Genomic DNA, 21,000 nt, shown 5'->3' on the forward strand with positions numbered 1-21,000 from the left:
TTATAAATCATGTTATTTGGATCAATATTAAGGCAATGGGGTATTTCTTGCAAATTTTCTGTCATAGGTATGTGCTCTAAAATGTCAGATGTTACCTCCTTAAAATATGTTCACCTCAGTCTGGTGGACTGATGGCTGCGTTAGCCTTTATTGTTGCTTAACACAGCTGCATTGGCTGAATAAATGTTTGAGGAAATGTTCATTTCCACCTGCTAGATGGTATTAACCCCATCCTGTGTTTGTGTGGGTTTCAACCGAGCACTTTAACTTGGTTTCCTCTAACATTCCAAAATACTGACTAGGTACTTGATCCCCAAATTAAACTATGTTAAAGACATATGGCTATGGTAGGGACAGTTGGTGACAATACTACAGAATCTGTAGAGCACTGCAAAAGATGTCAGTCCTATATAAATGCATAAACACCTAAGTGATGTTACAGATGAAACATTAGTTATAATGATTAGGTTATATACCCAATGAAAAGTGTTTCCAAGTGTTAGCAAGATGAAGTAATGAATGCACAGGCATTGCCCACCACTGCCTTACAGAAAAGTTTTAATAGGGCCCTCTTGGACCTTGTATCTATGGAAACTGGCAGTGTCAACTATAACTGTACTGTTGTTCCATAACAGGTAAATCTAAAGTGGGAACAACATATCAGAAGAGTTTTCAGTGTAGTCAGTGTACTACTAGCAACCAGTGATCACTTTTAAAAAGAGTTTGCATAGCTTCCTTTTCTGTTTTTGCTCTAAAAAAAACTCTACTTGCCTGGTTGTTGTTATGATCCTCAATTTACTTTAGTATTCAGCTCTCGTGTTTGGATAGTTATCACTAATTTCTCACAGTTAACTTCATGCTTGTTTTGGGTGTGTGACTGAAATCAAAAGATCACCTCTTTGTAAACCATACAATGTTTAGAATGAGGTCAGCAATGGTAGCTTCCATAATTTCCTATTATAGGTCCTCTGCACCCTTAAGCTTCCAGTTAACTACTCCGTAGCTCACCAATACATTTTAGGCTCTTCCTCTGTCATAGCAACCATTTTCTGAAAGAGTTGAAACAATAGTTATCAGGATATTTTATATATTTACACAACTGTTAGTGTTCCCCCATACAACTAATCTATGTACCTTATACAAACTTATTTAAATGCAGGTGCCCTATTCTTTTAGTAAAGAGACACTGTTCTTGTTGTAGGTTAAATTAATTGTTGGGTATAGGCTGTAACAGAAGTTACATAGTAGGTTAGTGTCACAGTCCCTTCTGTGACTAAGGTTAAAAGATCTGTGAGACAAGCTGCACGGGAGGTTACCTGACAGTCTCTTTGTTTTTACTTGTTTCTGTGTTGTTGTTTGTAATGACCACACCCCTTGTATCAGCTGCAGCTGGTGGTCATTACTGCTCCTCCATTTAGTCTGGCCTCACACTTCATGCTATGCAATTGATAATTACTTCTGGGATGTGAAGAGCTGGTGTGTTGTCCTCTCCAGAGTTCCTGCTTCTCTATTTGCTATTAACCTCCCAACCGTTAAGCCCGTACTTTTTCGTACTAAAAAAAAGTTGCAATTATCGTTAACCCCGTACTTTTCTCACTATATTAAAATCTCACTTACCTGGTCCCGCTGTGCTCATCCAGCGTCGTGTCCGTGTTCCAGCGTCGATCTCCCTCTCCAGCGTCGGGTGCCTTCTCCTATACCAGCGGGACCGGTAAGATGCCGGCCGGCTTCTTACCTGGTCCCGCTGATCATCCAGCGTCGTTCCAGTGCCGGGTGATCTCTGAAACAAGAAGCCGGCCGGCGGAGGAAAAATAAGCCGGACGGCTTCTTGTGCGTGCGTGCGCGATGACGTCGGCACTTGTGCGGGAAATTCAAATTGAAACTCATTCATTCATTTTGTATTGGATTGAATACAAACTCCTGTATCCAATCCAATACAAAGTATGTATTTTGTATTGGATTGGATACAGAAATTTGTATTCAACCCAATACATAATGAGAGTTTGAATTTTGTTCTCATTTTGTATTGGATTGAATACAAAGTCCTGTATCCAATCCAATACAAAATAATAGAAAATATATTTATGTGGTTTTGTCTATAGGTATGTGACGTTGGACACTAGGGAGGTGTTTTAGAAAAATATATTACTATACAGTATACCGAATTATCGCATTTTCAGTATTTTTCATTTATTTATGTATTCCTGTTTAAGCTGAATTTTGTGTTTTTCCTTTAATTTTATTAATTAGTAATTAATAAGTAATTTTTTTTTTTTTTTTACATGACTGTGTGTTTCAAACATTTTTTATATTCATTATATCTACTAGACCTCTATTCGCACATATTTCTGTAAGTTACAGGTCTACAATTAAAAAAAAAAAAAAATTTCATGAAAACCTGTAACGCTTTTGGTACAGAAATCTAGACCTCAGTGTAATGCCCAGGTGGTTAAGATAAGTTAAACTACTTTTGGTGTTTTGTTGTACTTTTGTTGTTGCTAGGCCTCAAGGAGACACTGGTTCTTTCATCAGGGAAGCAACCAGTAGTCTCAAGCCCAGTCACTACTCCTAGGGCTATTCAGGGCTACTAGGGCATAGGTTCCAGTGTATGAATATTCCCACCATCAGGGGATATTCATTCTGTCAGGGATCAGGGCTAGGTTAGGGTGTCCGTAGGGGGTGACTGTTTCCCTTTCCCAAGCCATTGAAGGCCTAGTCCCTTGTATTTACCTTTCTGTTTCCCTCCCCTCCCCATTACCCGTGACAGTTAGTTTGAAAAAAGACATAAGTCCATCAAGTTCAACCACTAGGGAAATAAACATATCCCAGATAAAAACCCTATAGTCATGGTTGGTCCAGAGGAAGGCAAAAAATCCCTGGTACAATTTGCTTCAGCAGGGAAAAAAAATTACTTCCTGATTCCATGAGGCAATCTGATGTTCCTGGATCAACAGTCACTGTTTTTTTTTTACTTTAAGGCTTTAATACCCACTTATATTATGTGCTTCTGGAAAAACATCCAGCTTTTTCTTAAAGCAATCTATAGTATTTGCCGAAACTACTTCCTGAGGGAGCTGATTCCACTTTTTCACAGACCTTACAGTGAAGAATCCTTTCCTTATCCAGAGCCTAAACTTTTTTTCCTCCAGACGCAAAGAATGCCCTCTTGTTCTTTGTAAAGATCTCAAAGTGAATAATGGGGAAGAGAGTTTTCTATATGGACCGTTTTTATATTTATACCGGATTATCATATCCCCCCTTAAACGACTCTTCTCGAGGGAGAATAGATTAAGTTCAGCTAATCTCTCCTCATAGCTGAGCTCCTTCATTCCTTTTGTTGGTTTCTCTGCACTCTCTCCAATTCAACAATGTTCTTTTTGTGAACTTGTGCCCAAAACTGGAAGGCATATTCCAGATGTGGTCTGACCAATGCTTTGTACAGGGGCAGGATTATGTATCGATCTCTGCAGTCTATTCCTTTTTTAATACAAGAAAGTACTTTGCTAGCTTTAGATATTGCAGCTTGGCTTTGCATGCTGTTATTAAGTCTATGATCTAAGATAACCCCCAGATCCTTTTCCATTTCTGACTCCCCCAAATGTATTCCCCATAGACAGTATGAAGCATGCATGTTGTTAGCCCCCAAGTGTATAACTTTAGATTTATCTATATTAAATGTCATTTGCCACTTTGCTGCCCAATCAAACCCCAAAGTTGAAATGCCATAATGAAATGCTATGCTTGTATGAAAACTATACAAATATGTTTTACTACAGATTAACAAATCTATGCATAGTTTAATTTGCTATAACAGTCTCCCTAAATTACACCACCTCCATCTTCCCCCAGGTCCTATTGGATTTTCTAGTTTTGTCACCAATTAAGGCCTTACTATCCAAAAGCCACATCAATTAGTTGACTTTAACACTTAAACTGGACATCTAAATATTACATATATTTACACATCACATACATCTTTGTCCAGCTTTTATTTGTCTAAATATAAATTTAGACACAAAGCTCACAAAGGGGGATGATTGTTGGTATATTGCTGTAAACCTACCACAGGTAGTCCCCGGGTTAAAGGCATCCAACATACAGATGCCTCCCACGGTAGTTATGAACAGGGGTTACCTGCTGATTCGTGTGCAGGCTTGATTTTTTTTCTTTGCTTTGTTTGTTATTAACACAGTGAGTTACACAGTAAAAACAGAGGAAAAAAGTGCACCAGGACATAGGCATCAAAGGGTAGGCTGACTTTATAGGTTGGGGGTAATGCATCTGGGGATTTTAAGCTCAAGCCTTTGCTAGTGCATCACTCCCTAAATCCGAGGGCACTACGTAATGTCACTAAGGCATCTCTTCCTGTTATTTGGATGGCAAATAAAAAGGCTTTGGTCACAGTTGCTGTCTTTCAAGAATGGTTTTTAAACCATTTTATCCCTGCTGTTGAACATTATTGTTTGGGCAAAAACATTACATTCAAAATTCTCCTCCACTTGACAATGCCCCTTGACATCCAAACACTTTAGATGACATGAACCCCAATGTAAAGGTGGTGTTTCTACCCCACAACACTACATCTCTACTCGATCCAATGGATCAGGGAGTCATAGTCTACTTTAAAGCCTATTATTTACGGAGGACATTTTCACAAGCTGTCAGGGCTAGTCAAAATGTTGAGATGACCTTAAGGAAGTTCTGGAAGTGTTATAACATTTCTGATGCCATTAAAAATATTGCTGACCCTTGGGCTGAATTTAGACACAACTCTGAGAGGCATTTGAAGCAAATTGTGCCCCCAATTCGCACAAGAATTTCTGGGGTTTACAGATGATGAAATCACAGAAACCAGGCAAGCTGTGGTTGCTATTGGAAATCAGCTGCAGCTGGACATCAGTGAAAATGATGTCAAAGAATTACTAGACTCCCATGGCAAAGAACTAGCCAATGACACCTTATGGAAATAGAACAGCAGATGACAGAAGTCAGCAAAGAAAACCAGGACCCAGGGACTCCAACAAAAAATTTTTCTACAAAAGAGTTAGCTGATGCATTTCGTCTCATTGCAGCAGGAATGGCAAAGTTAGAGGAGCAAGATCCTGATACAGAGGTTCACCAAAGTTCACCTAACCGTTACTAAAGGCCTGAGATGCTACAAGGCTATTTATGATATAAAAAAGAAAAGCTCGGTGCAAACCTCCATTGATGCCTACTTTAAGAGACCAGTTCCATCCACTCCATTAAGTTCTGCCAACACTGTTTAAGGCTGTACTGTGTTTGAAAATGTTTAAGCATTTACTGTGCATGCACAGAAAGATAAAAATAAATAATATATTGAGACAAACATCTGTCATATTTGAATTTATTAAAATAATGTACCTGTTCTGACTTACATACAAATTCAACTTAAGGATAAACCTACTGTCCCTATCTTGTATGTAACCCGGGGACTACCTGTAAACAGATTTTTAGCTTTGGCAGCAATCAACGCATCCAACCAAAATAAATGAAGCTTCCTACTAATTTGAAAAGGTTGAACATCTCAGAATCCCCGTGGTCAACCCTTAACCATATTCCATTTCTATACCAGACCCTTTTATTGTTCATAAAGTTTATTTGTCCAGGCAGTGCTCTAGTATGATCCAAGAAAGCAAGGAATTCCGCCAGCAGGCCTGCTATATACATATAAAATAGTCTTTGTATATTCCCCTGATCTGTTTGGTTGTTTTGCAATATAAAGCTGGTCAAAAGTAAGTGCAGATAGTAGAAAATTGCTCTGTGTGTTATTAAAATTACATTGTAATTTTTAAGCAGTTTAAGCTCCTAGTTATACGTGGTTGTAACTGCGATATCTATAAACATTAAATCAAGATGGGTGCAAGGAATTCAACAGTTTGCAGGAATCTAATGGTAATTTCCTGATATCTTAAACTCTGTCCAAATGACTTAGAGGTGAGCATACTTGAGTTTCTTTGCAGTCGCCTAATTACTATATAGTACCTATCCTGTAAAGCACTAATGTCTCAAAAAGCTAACAGTGTAAATAAAATTATTTAAAATTTGCTATTATCCTATTATTTTCAGCAAATTAGTCATGTTAAATCTGGATGTGATTAGCTCACCAGAACCATGTTATAAAATAATTAGCGGGACCTGAACTCTGGAATCTGTGTCAAGCAGAGGGGAAAACTAGTCACCAATATTACCTTTAGGCTCCATGTTGCAAATATTTCTCCAATACTGAAATTTACTCAATCCACACGTCAGTAAATGCACAGGTGGCTGAGTAGCAGCCAGGTTTGATGTGTCATTTTGACACTGAGGTGTGTGCGGGCAGTGAAGTGTTTCTGCTTCTGTAAGTGTGTACATGCTGCTTAAAGAGGGATCTTGCATTATTCAGAACATGTTTCTGTCTTGTATTTTTTGGGAGTATTGATTATTTCCAAAATAATTAACAACTGCTAATCTGTAATCTGTCAATAAAAAGAAGTGTACCAGTGTGTTCCAGGCTTGTAAACCTTAAACAACACACAACTTTGAATGTTTTCTGTCCTTACGGCCATATATAATTGATTTCAAACCAAGTTGGTATCATTTGTAATTGTGGGAATATGTTGTAAAGGTGAAATTTAGTAAGGATTCTCACATTTTTTGTGTTCGTGTTTCAGTGTATATGTATTTGTGCATTAATTTAGTTGTAAGTAAAACTCTGTAAATGTAAGCCTTTAATTGGTGTCAAATTGTGCGGCTGGCAGTTACCTGTCACTCAGCAGGCTGCCGCTGTACACCCAGGATTGGCAAACCGAACCATGGGTAAGCAGTGACATTGCAAATCTTCAAGCAACATTTCTGCAGTAGTAAGCTCTCATGCCAGTTTTTGACCTCTTGTTTTTGTTTTTTTCATTTTTTGTTTTTTTGCCCTACCTTTGACTGAGATGCCATGTATAGGAGTTCAGGAACATGCCTTAGAAACAGTATGCAGGGAGTGGGAGGGGCAAAAAAAAAGACAACAGAACACAGTTCATTTTCCCATCCTAACATCTCAGAAGGCTCTGAGATACATATGAAGTGGTGTGAAGAAGTCTAGAACCTTTGGGGATTTGCAGTCAGTGGGGCTCAGCCCAAGTCTCTTGCAGGTTTGTATGCATTTACCTTTTTTATCCGAATATGCAATGCCTGCATAAAAAGGAAATGATTGGTTATGTTTTTCCCCACACTTTATTGAACAAAAATAAAGAAAAATAACAGAAGCATATGATCCAAAGTACAATTGGTATCCATAAAGGTTCAAGGTAAAAACATAGAAATGTTTACAGTATTAATAACCTGAAAACATATCCACTCTATCGAAGAGTATATCCCTAGATTCTTCCATTAAATAAATATCATGCACTTATGTTAGCCATAGTTGTATGGAAGAAATAGCTGACGAATTTCAAAACAAAGGGATAAAGCTACGTACACACTTCCAATTATTATCGTCGGAAAACGAACGACGAACGTTCCTGCACGATATATATGAACGATCGTATAGCAAATCGATCGTTCGTCGTTCGATTGGAACGATAAAAATTGGAAGTGTGTACGCACCTTAAGGGACATACCTCTGAAGATTTTAGACTTGGTCACTATTGCATAGCTTATCCTCGGTGGGCATCCCTGCCATAAAAAAACTTGGCAAAGGGCTTGTAATTTGGTAAAGAAATTAGATGGAGTTTTATTGGGAACAGTTTGGAAAAAATGTACCAGTCTCGGGAGGACAATCATTTTTATCATTTATTTTTATTAGCTTTTGTAGGGGTTAATAATTTAAAGTACGAATCCTTCACTTGCTTGGGAACTTGAATACCCCTTAGGACTGCTAGATACCCATTAGAAGGGGAAATCGTGTTGAAAAGACTGGGCCATTTGTTGGGGCAAAGACATGTTTAGGGCGGCATATTTGGAATAATAAATTTTAAATTGGATATATCTCTAAAAAGACCAAGTTCTTGCATTAGATTAGCTATCGAAATGTTTGGTTGGGTAAGGAAAAACAGCAGATTATCTGCATATGCCGTGGCTTTGTACTGCTCACTGCCTAAAGTGAAACCCTTGATGTCCTGGTTCGAATTGATTGTTCTAAGAAAAGGTTCAAGAGTCAAGATAAATAATAAGAGCGGATAGGGGGCACCCCTGTTGCATACCATTGTGTACATGTATTGTATCAGAAAAAGCTCAATAATCTTGACTTTGGCTGTAGGAAGATAGTACAACAATGTGAACCATGACATCATATGCATAAACCCCACATATTGGAGAGTCTCAACCTATAGTCCCATGCTACTCTATCAACAGCCTTCTCCACATCAGTGGATAAGAATAGTCTCTCTACTTGCCTTAATAATGGAATATATTAATTGCTTTGATTGTGTTGTCCCAGGCACAAAACCTACTTGATCAAGACCAATTACACGAGGCCAAGGAAGCCAAAATGCAATTACTCAGCAATTTTGCCAGCAATTTATTATCCAGATCCCATAGCGAAATCAGCCTAAATTTGCACAAAAGCATGTGTCTTTGCCACACTGTGGTAGCACTGTGATATGAACTTTGCTCCATGTGCAGGATACTGGTGGACCTTCAGACCTTTCTGTACAAAGTTTAGTCTTCAACAAGTGAAATGCATGCTCAATTGGGTTCAGATCAGATGACTGACTTGGCCATTCAAGAATATTCCACTTTTTTGCTTTAATAAATTTCTGGATTGCTTTGGCTGTATATTTTGGGTCATTGTCCATCTGTATTATGAAATGCCTCCCAATCAATTTGACTGCATTTAGCTGGATTTGAGCAGACTATGTCTCTGAACACCACCAAATTCATTTGTCTGGTTCTGTCCTGTGTCACATCATCGATAAACACTAGTGTCCCAGTGCCACTGGCAGCCATGCATGCCCAAGCCATCACACTGCCTCTGGCATGTTTTACAGATGATGTGGTATGCTTGGGATCATGAGCTTTTCCACGCCTTCTCCGAATTTTTTTTTCTTGCCATCATTCTAATAAAGGATGATCTTGGTTTTATCTGTCCAAAGAATGTTTTTCCAGAACTGTGCTGGCTTTTTTAGATGTTTTTGACCGAAGTCCAATCTAGCCTTTCTAATCTTGAGGCTTAAGAGTCGCTTGCACCTTGCAGTGCACCCTTTGTATTTACTTTCATGCAGTCTTCTCTTTATGGTAGACATGGATATCAATATACCTACTTCCTGGAGAGTGTTGTTCACTTGGTTGGCTGTTGTGAAGGGGTTTCTCTTCACCATGGAAATTATTCTGCGATCATTCACCACTGTTGTCTTCCGTGGACGTATATGGTCTTTTGGCGTTGCTGAGTTCACCAGTGCATTGTTTCTTATGATGTACCAAACTGTAGATTTTTCCACTCCTAATATTGTAGCAATTTCTCGTATGGTTTTTTTCTGTTTTTGCAGCTTAAGGATGGCTTGTTTCACCTGCATGGAGAGCTCCTTTGACCGCATGTTGTCTATTCACAGCAAAATCTTACGATAAAAATTGGAAGTGTGTACGCACCTTAAGGGACATACCTCTGAAGATTTTAGACTTGGTCACTATTGCATAGCTTATCCTCGGTGGGCATCCCTGCCATAAAAAAACTTGGCAAAGGGCTTGTAATTTGGTAAAGAAATTAGATGGAGTTTTATTGGGAACAGTTTGGAAAAAATGTACCAGTCTCGGGAGGACAATCATTTTTATCATTTATTTTTATTAGCTTTTGTAGGGGTTAATAATTTAAAGTACGAATCCTTCACTTGCTTGGGAACTTGAATACCCCTTAGGACTGCTAGATACCCATTAGAAGGGGAAATCGTGTTGAAAAGACTGGGCCATTTGTTGGGGCAAAGACATGTTTAGGGCGGCATATTTGGAATAATAAATTTTAAATTGGATATATCTCTAAAAAGACCAAGTTCTTGCATTAGATTAGCTATCGAAATGTTTGGTTGGGTAAGGAAAAACAGCAGATTATCTGCATATGCCGTGGCTTTGTACTGCTCACTGCCTAAAGTGAAACCCTTGATGTCCTGGTTCGAATTGATTGTTCTAAGAAAAGGTTCAAGAGTCAAGATAAATAATAAGAGCGGATAGGGGGCACCCCTGTTGCATACCATTGTGTACATGTATTGTATCAGAAAAAGCTCAATAATCTTGACTTTGGCTGTAGGAAGATAGTACAACAATGTGAACCATGACATCATATGCATAAACCCCACATATTGGAGAGTCTCAACCTATAGTCCCATGCTACTCTATCAACAGCCTTCTCCACATCAGTGGATAAGAATAGTCTCTCTACTTGCCTTAATAATGGAATATATTAATTGCTTTGATTGTGTTGTCCCAGGCACAAAACCTACTTGATCAAGACCAATTACACGAGGCCAAGGAAGCCAAAATGCAATTACTCAGCAATTTTGCCAGCAATTTATTATCCAGATCCCATAGCGAAATCAGCCTAAATTTGCACAAAAGCATGTGTCTTTGCCACACTGTGGTAGCACTGTGATATGAACTTTGCTCCATGTGCAGGATACTGGTGGACCTTCAGACCTTTCTGTACAAAGTTTAGTCTTCAACAAGTGAAATGCATGCTCAATTGGGTTCAGATCAGATGACTGACTTGGCCATTCAAGAATATTCCACTTTTTTGCTTTAATAAATTTCTGGATTGCTTTGGCTGTATATTTTGGGTCATTGTCCATCTGTATTATGAAATGCCTCCCAATCAATTTGACTGCATTTAGCTGGATTTGAGCAGACTATGTCTCTGAACACCACCAAATTCATTTGTCTGGTTCTGTCCTGTGTCACATCATCGATAAACACTAGTGTCCCAGTGCCACTGGCAGCCATGCATGCCCAAGCCATCACACTGCCTCTGGCATGTTTTACAGATGATGTGGTATGCTTGGGATCATGAGCTTTTCCACGCCTTCTCCGAATTTTTTTTTCTTGCCATCATTCTAATAAAGGTTGATCTTGGTTTTATCTGTCCAAAGAATGTTTTTCCAGAACTGTGCTGGCTTTTTTAGATGTTTTTGACCGAAGTCCAATCTAGCCTTTCTAATCTTGAGGCTTAAGAGTCGCTTGCACCTTGCAGTGCACCCTTTGTATTTACTTTCATGCAGTCTTCTCTTTATGGTAGACATGGATATCAATATACCTACTTCCTGGAGAGTGTTGTTCACTTGGTTGGCTGTTGTGAAGGGGTTTCTCTTCACCATGGAAATTATTCTGCGATCATTCACCACTGTTGTCTTCCGTGGACGTATATGGTCTTTTGGCGTTGCTGAGTTCACCAGTGCATTGTTTCTTATGATGTACCAAACTGTAGATTTTTCCACTCCTAATATTGTAGCAATTTCTCGTATGGTTTTTTTCTGTTTTTGCAGCTTAAGGATGGCTTGTTTCACCTGCATGGAGAGCTCCTTTGACCGCATGTTGTCTATTCACAGCAAAATCTTCCACATACAAGCACCCCCCTCAAATTAACTCCAGGCCTTTTATCTGGCTAATTTATAATGACATAATGAAGGAATTGCCCAAACCAGCCCATGAAATAGCCTTTGAGTCAATTGTCCAATTACTTTTGAGCCCCTGAAATGAAGTGATTGTGTAAAAGAAAAGGCATTAGTTCTTTACATTTTAATGCAATCTTTTTGTTCAACCCACTGAATTAAAGCTAAAAGTCTGCAGTTCAACTGCATCTGAGTTGTTTCATTTAAAATAGATTGTGGTAATGTACGGAACCAAAATTAGAAAAAAGTTGTCTCTGTCCAAATATTTATGGACCTAACTGTATTTACTCATTGATGTGAGAGGATGCTAATGCCCTGCTAAAAAAATCCATTTTTGTTCATTTGCTCATAATAGAGTTTATATTTAGGAAAGATGATTCTTTTAGCTTCAGACGTCAGCCCGTCACTCTGTTCCCTCCTATTAGTGAGGAAATACTGGGGTGAGTTGTGATTCTGTGACCCAGAAGTTGATTGCTGTTGCATAGTGGAAGTCGTCCCTCTGAAATTTCTGCCCATGGTAATCCAGCTAAAAGCTGTTTTAATAAGTCTGTGAACGGTGTCGGAGCTTCTCTGCTGTGCAACTATCATACTTGATTGCTTATCTACACCCCTGCTTTGTTATGTTTTAACAATATATTTTAAATAGAGTATAGCTTGGAATTTTGTTTTGGAACTAGGCTGTATGTTTTGCATTGAAATCAGACATTATCACCTGAGGTTCCAGAAAGACCCCTGTACTCCTGTGTCAAGAGTCACATAGCTGTTTAAGATCATCTACTGCTCTTTCACAGCTAGCCACGTAATTTTTGGAATAACATTTAGTGATGTCACTTCAGTGCTGTTTGCTGTTCCTACTCCAACATAGAGAAACAAAGCCCTGCCTCTACAAAGATGGTCGGACTCCACTCAAAGACACTCTGCAAATCAGACATTGTAAGTAATGGAAAAAATATCAAGTGCAGGAAAACCACAAGCAATACTGCTGACTAGTATTATGCTTTTTGCCTGTCTTTTGGGCACAGCTTTAAGAGTTCAGTTCCTCCTCAACTCAGTATAACCCTAAATTTAAAGTTAAAGCAGTTTTGTTATCTGCTTTTGTTTACATTGATAAAGTCCTAAAATCAATATTATACAAATGTATTAACTTTTTTTCATGAAAATTCCATTTAATAATATATATGGGCAATATTTTTGGCTGCGTAATTATTATTCACTGCACTACAGTTTTTATTTTTTTTGGAGGCTCCACATGTTGGCTTTATAGATAAATATCATCAAAGTTTCTGATTAAGTGCATACATTTTACTGTAATCGCTGTTCTTTAAGTTTGTAGAGATACATACATTTTAACTGAAGTAATGTATTCACTTATACTACATTTATACTATTAATACTGTGAATTCTAAAATTTTGACCATGTATCCCAAAAAATTTAATAACCTGGGCATGGAGCCAAACCATAAAGGACCAGTTTACATTGACTAGATTAAAAGGAAACACAAGGACAAAGTGATTTGACAGAAAAAAAATACAAGAAATAGTCTTCAAACATGTAATTAGGCCAAGAACCTTCATAAGATGGGGTGTTTATGCATGTAGGCTGCCAAGAGGCTTATAGATGTTTTCAAGGGTTTTCAGAAGTATTAAAGCATGCAGTGACTTCAGCCGAAAAGTTAATTATTGATTAGTTGAATGCTGAACTTGATTTATTTTTTAAATATCTTTATTGAATTTTCACAAAAATACATTTTTACACAAACACATCAACTATGGCTAAAAAAGAAAAAACATTAAAAAAAATCAGCTCTCTATATTATTATGAACATTATGAACAATACTTTTTTTGTAGGCAAACCAAAAGTACATTAACTCTTAGAACAGAAGCAGATACCCACATTTAACCAGAAACATTATTAATATACCAGTAAGAATTTTTAAAAAACAAACTTGCTTTTTAAGACTGATAAATCTTATATTAATCAATGCCGGCATTGAGTTCATTTTAGGGCATTTGTAGATCAATTGAGTAGTCTTTGCATACATCTGTACGTCAGCTGAGAAGCAGTAAGCAACAGTGAACAGTGCAATCAGCTAAGTTAAATCACTGTTGGCTATTGTTAATGAAATTTCAAATATATCTTCCAAAATTTTGTAAGTATTGTCAATACCACTAAAACCATGTATTTATTTGAAAGTCTCTGATGACTCATTCTCCTTGAAGGCTATAGTGTATCAGTTCACTGTATTCCTCATATAGCCTTCATTATAAAGATTGTCTTGGCAATGTTCTTTCGCTCCCCTTCTAATCGTTCAGCAGAATTATGGGCAGCAGAGTAGCCTGAGGCTATTTGTAGGTTTTGGAAGGATCCTGATATTTCCACAGTAACAATCAGACCATATTTGGGGGGGGGGGGCCTTTTGAGTACCAGGAGTCCAAAAACAACTCAAAGAGATCATATAGCCTTCATAGCAGTCAGTAAAGTTGTCAATTTTTAAATGTTTTGCCTTATCTATTCACAAAAAAAGATCATTTTGTTACCTATTTTGTCACTTTTCTGTACAAATTAATACTTTCAAAAATCTGTTAATAGTATAGAAGTGTGTTCCACCAAAAAGAGTGACCCTTTAAGGTTTGAGGAGAGTAAGCTCAAGGATGCCCAGCCTGAAATAAAGCCATGAGAGCAGGTTTATGAGAGAGAGGGAGAGAGAAAAAATGACAGGCTTTTGTAGGGCAATGTTTTTCATAAAAATACAAAAAATTTTAATTATTAAACATATCCAAAACTATACAGAGGTCTCCTATGCTATCCCTAAGGTAACATGGGTATTCTGTACTAATGGCTGTACAATAGTAGTTCATAAGAATATCAAGTCCTCTTTTAGCAGCAAACAGACTTATTTCCCTATGCGTTTTGCACCGCAGGGCTTCTTCAGGGGTTTGTTAGGGAAACCTATTAGTATTGCTGAGACCTTTTTCGGGTAAGGTGTATGCTGACTACTTTGGAGCCCTAATTATAAAATCCAATGGAGCTTTTAACATAAAAGTTGGGAGTACATAATTTATGCCCAAATAATGGTGGAGAAGCCCAATATGAATTTATATGGAATGTTGATAACTACGGCATGATAGGCAAATAGTAAAAGGATCTGATCAGCAGCTTAAACAAAATGGATGTTCAGATTTTGAACCTGTACATTCGTTCTTGATGATCCACAAGGAATAAAGGAAATGTTTCCTTTTATTATAGATGTGGGGGTTTTAGTATACTTAAACATAGATGATGAGTAGCTGCTAATTGCAGAAAACAAAATATGCGACTGTGATAAGTTTTTCATAGAGTTATATTGGTGAACCGCGGGCAGCCACCCAAAGGAGGCCTGCGGGGCGAAACGCGGTGTGTGGGAAATAGGTCTGTTTGCTGCTAAAAGAGGACTTAATATTCTTATGAACTACTATTGTACAGCCATTGGTACATATTACCCATGTTAGCTTAGGGCTAGCATAGGGGACCTCTGTTTAGTTTTAGATATTTGTAATAATTAATAAAACTTGTATTTTTATGAATAATAACTTTGCCCACAAAAGCCTGTTCTCTCTCTCTCTCTCTCTCTCTCTCTCTCTCTCTCCTCTCTCTCTCTCTCTCTCGTGTAAATAGTACATTAGGTTTTCTTTTACTGTAAACAACACCTTAAAAAGTTCAAGTAGGCCAATAGTCTCTTGACTATGAACTGTATAGATCAAACAAGTGATATAAAAGTTATGAAAAGATAGTAATCTCATTTGTGTACTTTGCTTTATTTTCTAAATCAGGTGTAAATTTCAAAAGTGTGTATCATGAGCAATAAGAAAGGCAATGAATAGATCTTGTCTGCCTGTAGCAGCCTATCAGTGTCTATAAGATGGTATCAGTAAATTTTTCTCTTGTTGGGACCTAAATTATCGATATACTGTCCTTTAAAAAATGTGCAGAACAACCATAAGCCCATATAAATTCTATACTTCATACTGTGGTTCCATACGGGTTTATTATTTATATCCTAATTACAAATGGTTACATACTTGACCAGTTAGGGATACACCCTAAACTATAATCCACTTACTACTGCCTACAGGTTTTCAAGTAATAAATAATTGCAGATGTTATTTTCATGTACCAGGCGATCAACAGGATGACCTCAAACTTTTTGATTGTTGTCCTTAACATTAAGCCATAAATATGTGTCTTCTCAGTTTTAACCAACTCCAACATTATCTTTATACTTCTTAAAATAATGTCTTGTTGAAGTGGTATTTCCTACTACTATTAAGAAAATAATTTGCATGGAATGGAATTACCAGTTTTAAAGTAAAGTTGTGCACCAATTTTAGGTTTTCAAACTAAAAACTTGACTAATAACAGATGCCATACATATGTCTCATATACACTGGTCAACAAACATTTTCTTGCCAAACAGATTAAAGTCGTTTTAGGTTATGTTTAATGCACAGATTCCAAATATGGTATTGGTTTTGCTAGATTGGCTCTAGTTTTTGAAATAATGAAATCAATAAAAATCTTAAAGAAAACTAATAAAACTTAAAAAACTTATGAAAATTAAGCAAAATTAAACTAGATATGCCTACGTATACAAAATTAAATTTTTGAAATACTTAATGTCAATATATTCTCTATTCAGTAAATTTACAGAACTAATCACAAAGAAGTCTCAGTTTATTTGATTCCCTTTTATACTGATATACTGATCAGGACAATCGTGCCATTGTGTGTCTATCCCATCTGCTGTGATACCTTTCTTTCATCACCTTTATAACTTGATGAACCTCTCCCCTTGTTCCTCACTGAAATCGCCAAGGATTTCTGCAAATTTGTAAAAAATGGCTATGGAGTGTACCTTTATGTTCATAGTAGCATAGCTGTGCCAGGCAGAAACTTCAGTATCAGTCATGTAACTTGTGAAATTTGAATCATTTATCAGTTCCTGAATATGAGGTCCATCAAAGATTCCTGCTTTTAATTTTTCAGTGCTCAATCCAGGGAAGAACCTACAAATGTATTTGAAGCAATCACTATCCTTGTTCAGAGCTCTAACAAATTTCTTCATTAATCCCAACTTTATGTGTAGTGAAGGGAAAATGATTTTTCTTTTGTCAACCATTGGCTCGTTATTGATGTTTGCTGCACCTTTTTTCATGTTTTCCCTTGGAGGCCATGTCACTTTTTTCCAGTGATCCTGCTTTGCTCTATTATCCCACAAGCAGATGAAACATGGGTACTTTGTGTAACCATTTTGCTGTTCAAGTAAGAAGTTCACCATATTTAAATCAACATATATGGACCATTGGTATTCATGATAGCAAAGCTTTTCATCGGTGTAAATAAAGATTAATAAAAATATGCTGTGTTAACATTTGTTGTTGGTAAAATCGTCTATTCCGATTCCTGTATAACAAGAACTAGAGCCAGTTCAATGAAACTGATGTATTTCTGGAATCAGACCTGAAATACACGAAATATATTAAAAAATCCTTAGCAAGTGATTTTTTTTTTTTTTTTTTGAGCTTTGTAATCGTAACATAAGTAATACTTCAATTAACTGTGAGTTGATCAATGAATCAGAGCCTCCACAGTCCTTGTCAGGCACCATTAGTAAGATCATTATTGTACAAATGTATTTATCCTTTTTTTAAAAAAATTATATTAATAGTCTATGGGATTTAAAATTATGAATTTAGTGGTTCCTGGGGTCTGAAAGGTTCTGCTGTCTTTACTATTTTTGTAATACAGCAACATCACTATTGAACCACTCTCTGATTTCATTTAATTTTGATACAGAACCCTGTCATGCCACAACTAAGCTTAACCAACAACCCTTTTCATTGTCCATTGATAATTACTTATTTGTAGTCAGTCTCATTAGGTAGGGAAGAGGCATTACCAGGGCCTAGCCTTGAAGACCGGAAAAGTCAGGCTCCAATTACAAAATCAAATAAGGTTTTTGATAAAATATGAGTGACACCTTGTGGTGTCTGCTTTGGAACTTTTACTGTTAGGAATTTGAAATGGAGTACAGGTAGGTAGTCCCCGGGTTACATACGAGCTAGTGACTGTAAGTTTGTTCTTAAGTTGAATTTGTATATATGTCGGAACAGGTACAATATTTTAATAAATGCAATTAGGACAAATGTTTGTCTCACCATATTATTAGGCAGCGTGGTGTCAGAGGGTATGTAAAACCCTCACTGTGAGTTAAATCACAAACAAAGCAAAGAAAAAAAAACTGTATGGAACCTAGACATTCATTAACTTCTGGAGCAAGCTGTGCTTTGATATGCAAAAATAAAGAACTGCAGAGTTTGTCGTGGTCATTAAAAAATTACAAGAGGTTGCAGAACAGCAAAAAACTTCTGCAAGTCATTTGAACTCCCCCCCTCATCAAGCCTCTGTCCTGCACAAGAACGAGCAGGGAAGCCCCGTTTGTATCTAGGAGTTGTCTGTATGTCCGATTTCGCTTTATTAAAACTTCCAAACACAGCTTGGAGCTAGTTATTGAACTTGCTAACATTCTATTATATTTTTTAAAAAATACAATTTTTCACAAAATTTCAATTCTCCATAAGCTTTGCTTTGATTCTTCAGCCTGCAGTATTTGTTGCCAGTTCGGTAAATAAATGGTATTCTCCTGTTTGTGCATTTTCTCTAGTTCTAGCTTTCTGTCAGTGTGTATTTCTACCATTTTTTTCTGTTCACCTCCACCTTGTTTCTGGATATATAGTGGGCTATATCCTGTGTTGATTTAGGAAGAGCAAAACCTTATTTAGCAGAAGAAACTATGCATGTCTTCTCATGTAACTCTTCGCAATTGTTTTTTTCTAATTCCACTTATTTCCAATTAATTCCACCTAATTCCACTCCAGTTTTTATAGGAAATCCATCATGTGAAAAACACAGGAGATGCCGCTGGTGACATTTTTATCTGAAATGCTAGTAAATTGGCTGTCATTTGACTTTAGTGCTTTGAATCACTGACGTGGACACGATAATAAAGATGAAGACTTGGATTATTCCAGCCAGGCAACTTGTATTTTGTATTTATGTTTTTGTTGGACAAAGAGCAGATCTTATGTAAATTTGATTATTCATAAAAACATTTTTTCATACAATCCTTAACACTGGTTGATAAATTTCACATGATTCTTTTGATACATTTTGGATTGAGCAGTGATTACTCTAACAACTTAGAGACAAAGTGACTTGTTAGTGGAGTGAGTAAATGCTTCTGGTGAAGGTCACATCAAAAGGTTAAGATATAGGTATAGATGTAACTGATATTAGTGAGTGAATATGATGCCAAAATTCTCTAACTCTTTGGAAAATTTACACATTAGGTTGATTTATTGTCTTTCTGCATTCCCAAAATACCCAGAATAACAGAATAAGGCTAGTGTAAAAATATGTTTTCTTCTCTGCTTCTATTTATCATCCAATTGGAAGATGTATAGGATTCCCTGGGAGCATGAGCTAAATAGATTGGCTTGCAAGAACACATTTTTGTCAAGCTCTACATTTTATTTGTTTTTTTTTTTTGTTTTTGTTTTTTTACAGTCTTTTGAAAGTAGGTTTTGAAAAGGAAACAGTTTTTTCAGGACACATTTATATTACGCTGGATCACTACAATCTATGTCTCAGTGTGTGACACAGGCATAGAAACTACATAACTGTTAAAAGACAAGAAATTACCCTTTATCATATTTACAGACATAATGGCCTAAATATGCAAGTTAGCACAAGGTATCCTAATTTTTTAAGAGCACACTAATTAAAACATAGGTTAGCACAAAATTTACATATCCATTCATATTTGTTACTTTTTATATGTTGCTTCTTGTCTATGTATGCATGGAAGCACTTGAGCTGACAAAATCTCACCACTGCCACCATTGCATTGCTTATTGTTCAGACATAAAAAGCTTAGAATGATGAGATTTTAAAGGGTTCTCCAATTGCCTAGCACGGCCTATACTAGATTCATTTGCAGTAACCCCAAGGAAACTGAATATACACTATATATACAATTTAGGTCTGGTACTTAGTGAAAGTTAGCACCAAATGGCAGGCTGGTAATGAGGCAACTCCAGGCATCAGTGTCTCCCCTATTTATTGGGGACAAAAAGCAAACAAACAAAACGGTCTTCCCTCGCAGGGGTGTTTTGGCAACACAAAAAGTCTTTAAGACAAAAGAAATAGCCTTTCTAGCTATCAATAACAAACGACTTTAGACGACTACCAAACCAAGACTTTACTTCTCACAGGCAAACTCTGACTTACACAGTTACAGGCCCTGCTGCTTAGCACCAGGTGTTCTATATAGGCCTCAGAAAAATGTCAGACTCGGAGTGGGGAATTTGCCCCACCTTACTCTTGCAGATTCCCACTAGAACCAACCCCAGAACAGAAATTTTAATCAACCTGCAGGGAAAGCTAAAGTTTCCCTGCAACAAATCTCTGTTGGTTTTACCTCAGTAAATCTTGAATTTTACGCAGTAACACATATGCACATATATCAAACTTTGTCCCTGTGTTACAACTGTTATAATAACACATTTACACAAAAATACCATTTACTTAACTGATAAGCTAAAGAAAACTGGTAAGCTAAAGAAAATGGCAATCTTTGGCCTCAGTCATTCCCTAGGCTATGTACACCTATCCAATTTCTGTCACTGAAACCAATCTTTTATGATAATTTCCATTGACACATGAATGATTGAGAACCGTACACACACAGAGCCTATTAAATTATTTTTTTTGAAGTGGCGAGAGAACAAGCAACAACATGGTGCTATGTTCTTTTCCATTGACATGCCATTGATGGTTTAATGAAAAATGTTGCGGGATCGCTGTTGATATTTCAGAGTTTTAACCAAGACGAGCAAGACTGATTGCCATGACTTGCAAACTACTGAGTTTTGATTATATTAGCAATTCTTTTAAGCCTTTATCTTACAGTATCAACAGCAACAACTCAGCCTCCTTGTTTCAGTCTTTCAAATTTGGAAGGCAGTCCAGAATTTTGATATATTACTTAGAATGTTGCTTTGTAATTAGCAAGACTGTTCCATTGCTAAATGAAATCTTGTTGTAATGTAATATAAAGACTAGACAATAATCAATAAGCAATACAATACACCTGCCATTGTATTTATAAAAGGTTTTCTTATTTTATTAGATGTTTATATTTATACACCTAAACCGACATATTGGGCGGCAATAGGAAACAATACTGAGAAAACTTATTGTTGGACTACCAATAACTTCACAAATTACTGACTTAATACCCCACCAAGGTATTTAAAATCACTTTTTGGGTAGACCGGTACATGAATTAGGCTTCAAAAGAAAAAAATTATGTATTTGTTATT

At 36.9% G+C, this 21,000-nt stretch overlaps 1 protein-coding gene across 3 annotated transcripts in view; it reads left to right on the forward strand.

The window, feature by feature from the left end:
* The window catches only part of ARHGAP26 (Rho GTPase activating protein 26), a 405,537-nt gene that overhangs the window by 270,605 nt on the left and 113,932 nt on the right, over window positions 1–21,000 (forward strand). The window lies entirely within an intron of this gene.

This window comes from Pyxicephalus adspersus, chromosome 2, assembly GCF_032062135.1.
Source record: "Pyxicephalus adspersus chromosome 2, UCB_Pads_2.0, whole genome shotgun sequence".
NCBI lineage: Eukaryota > Metazoa > Chordata > Amphibia > Anura > Pyxicephalidae > Pyxicephalus > Pyxicephalus adspersus.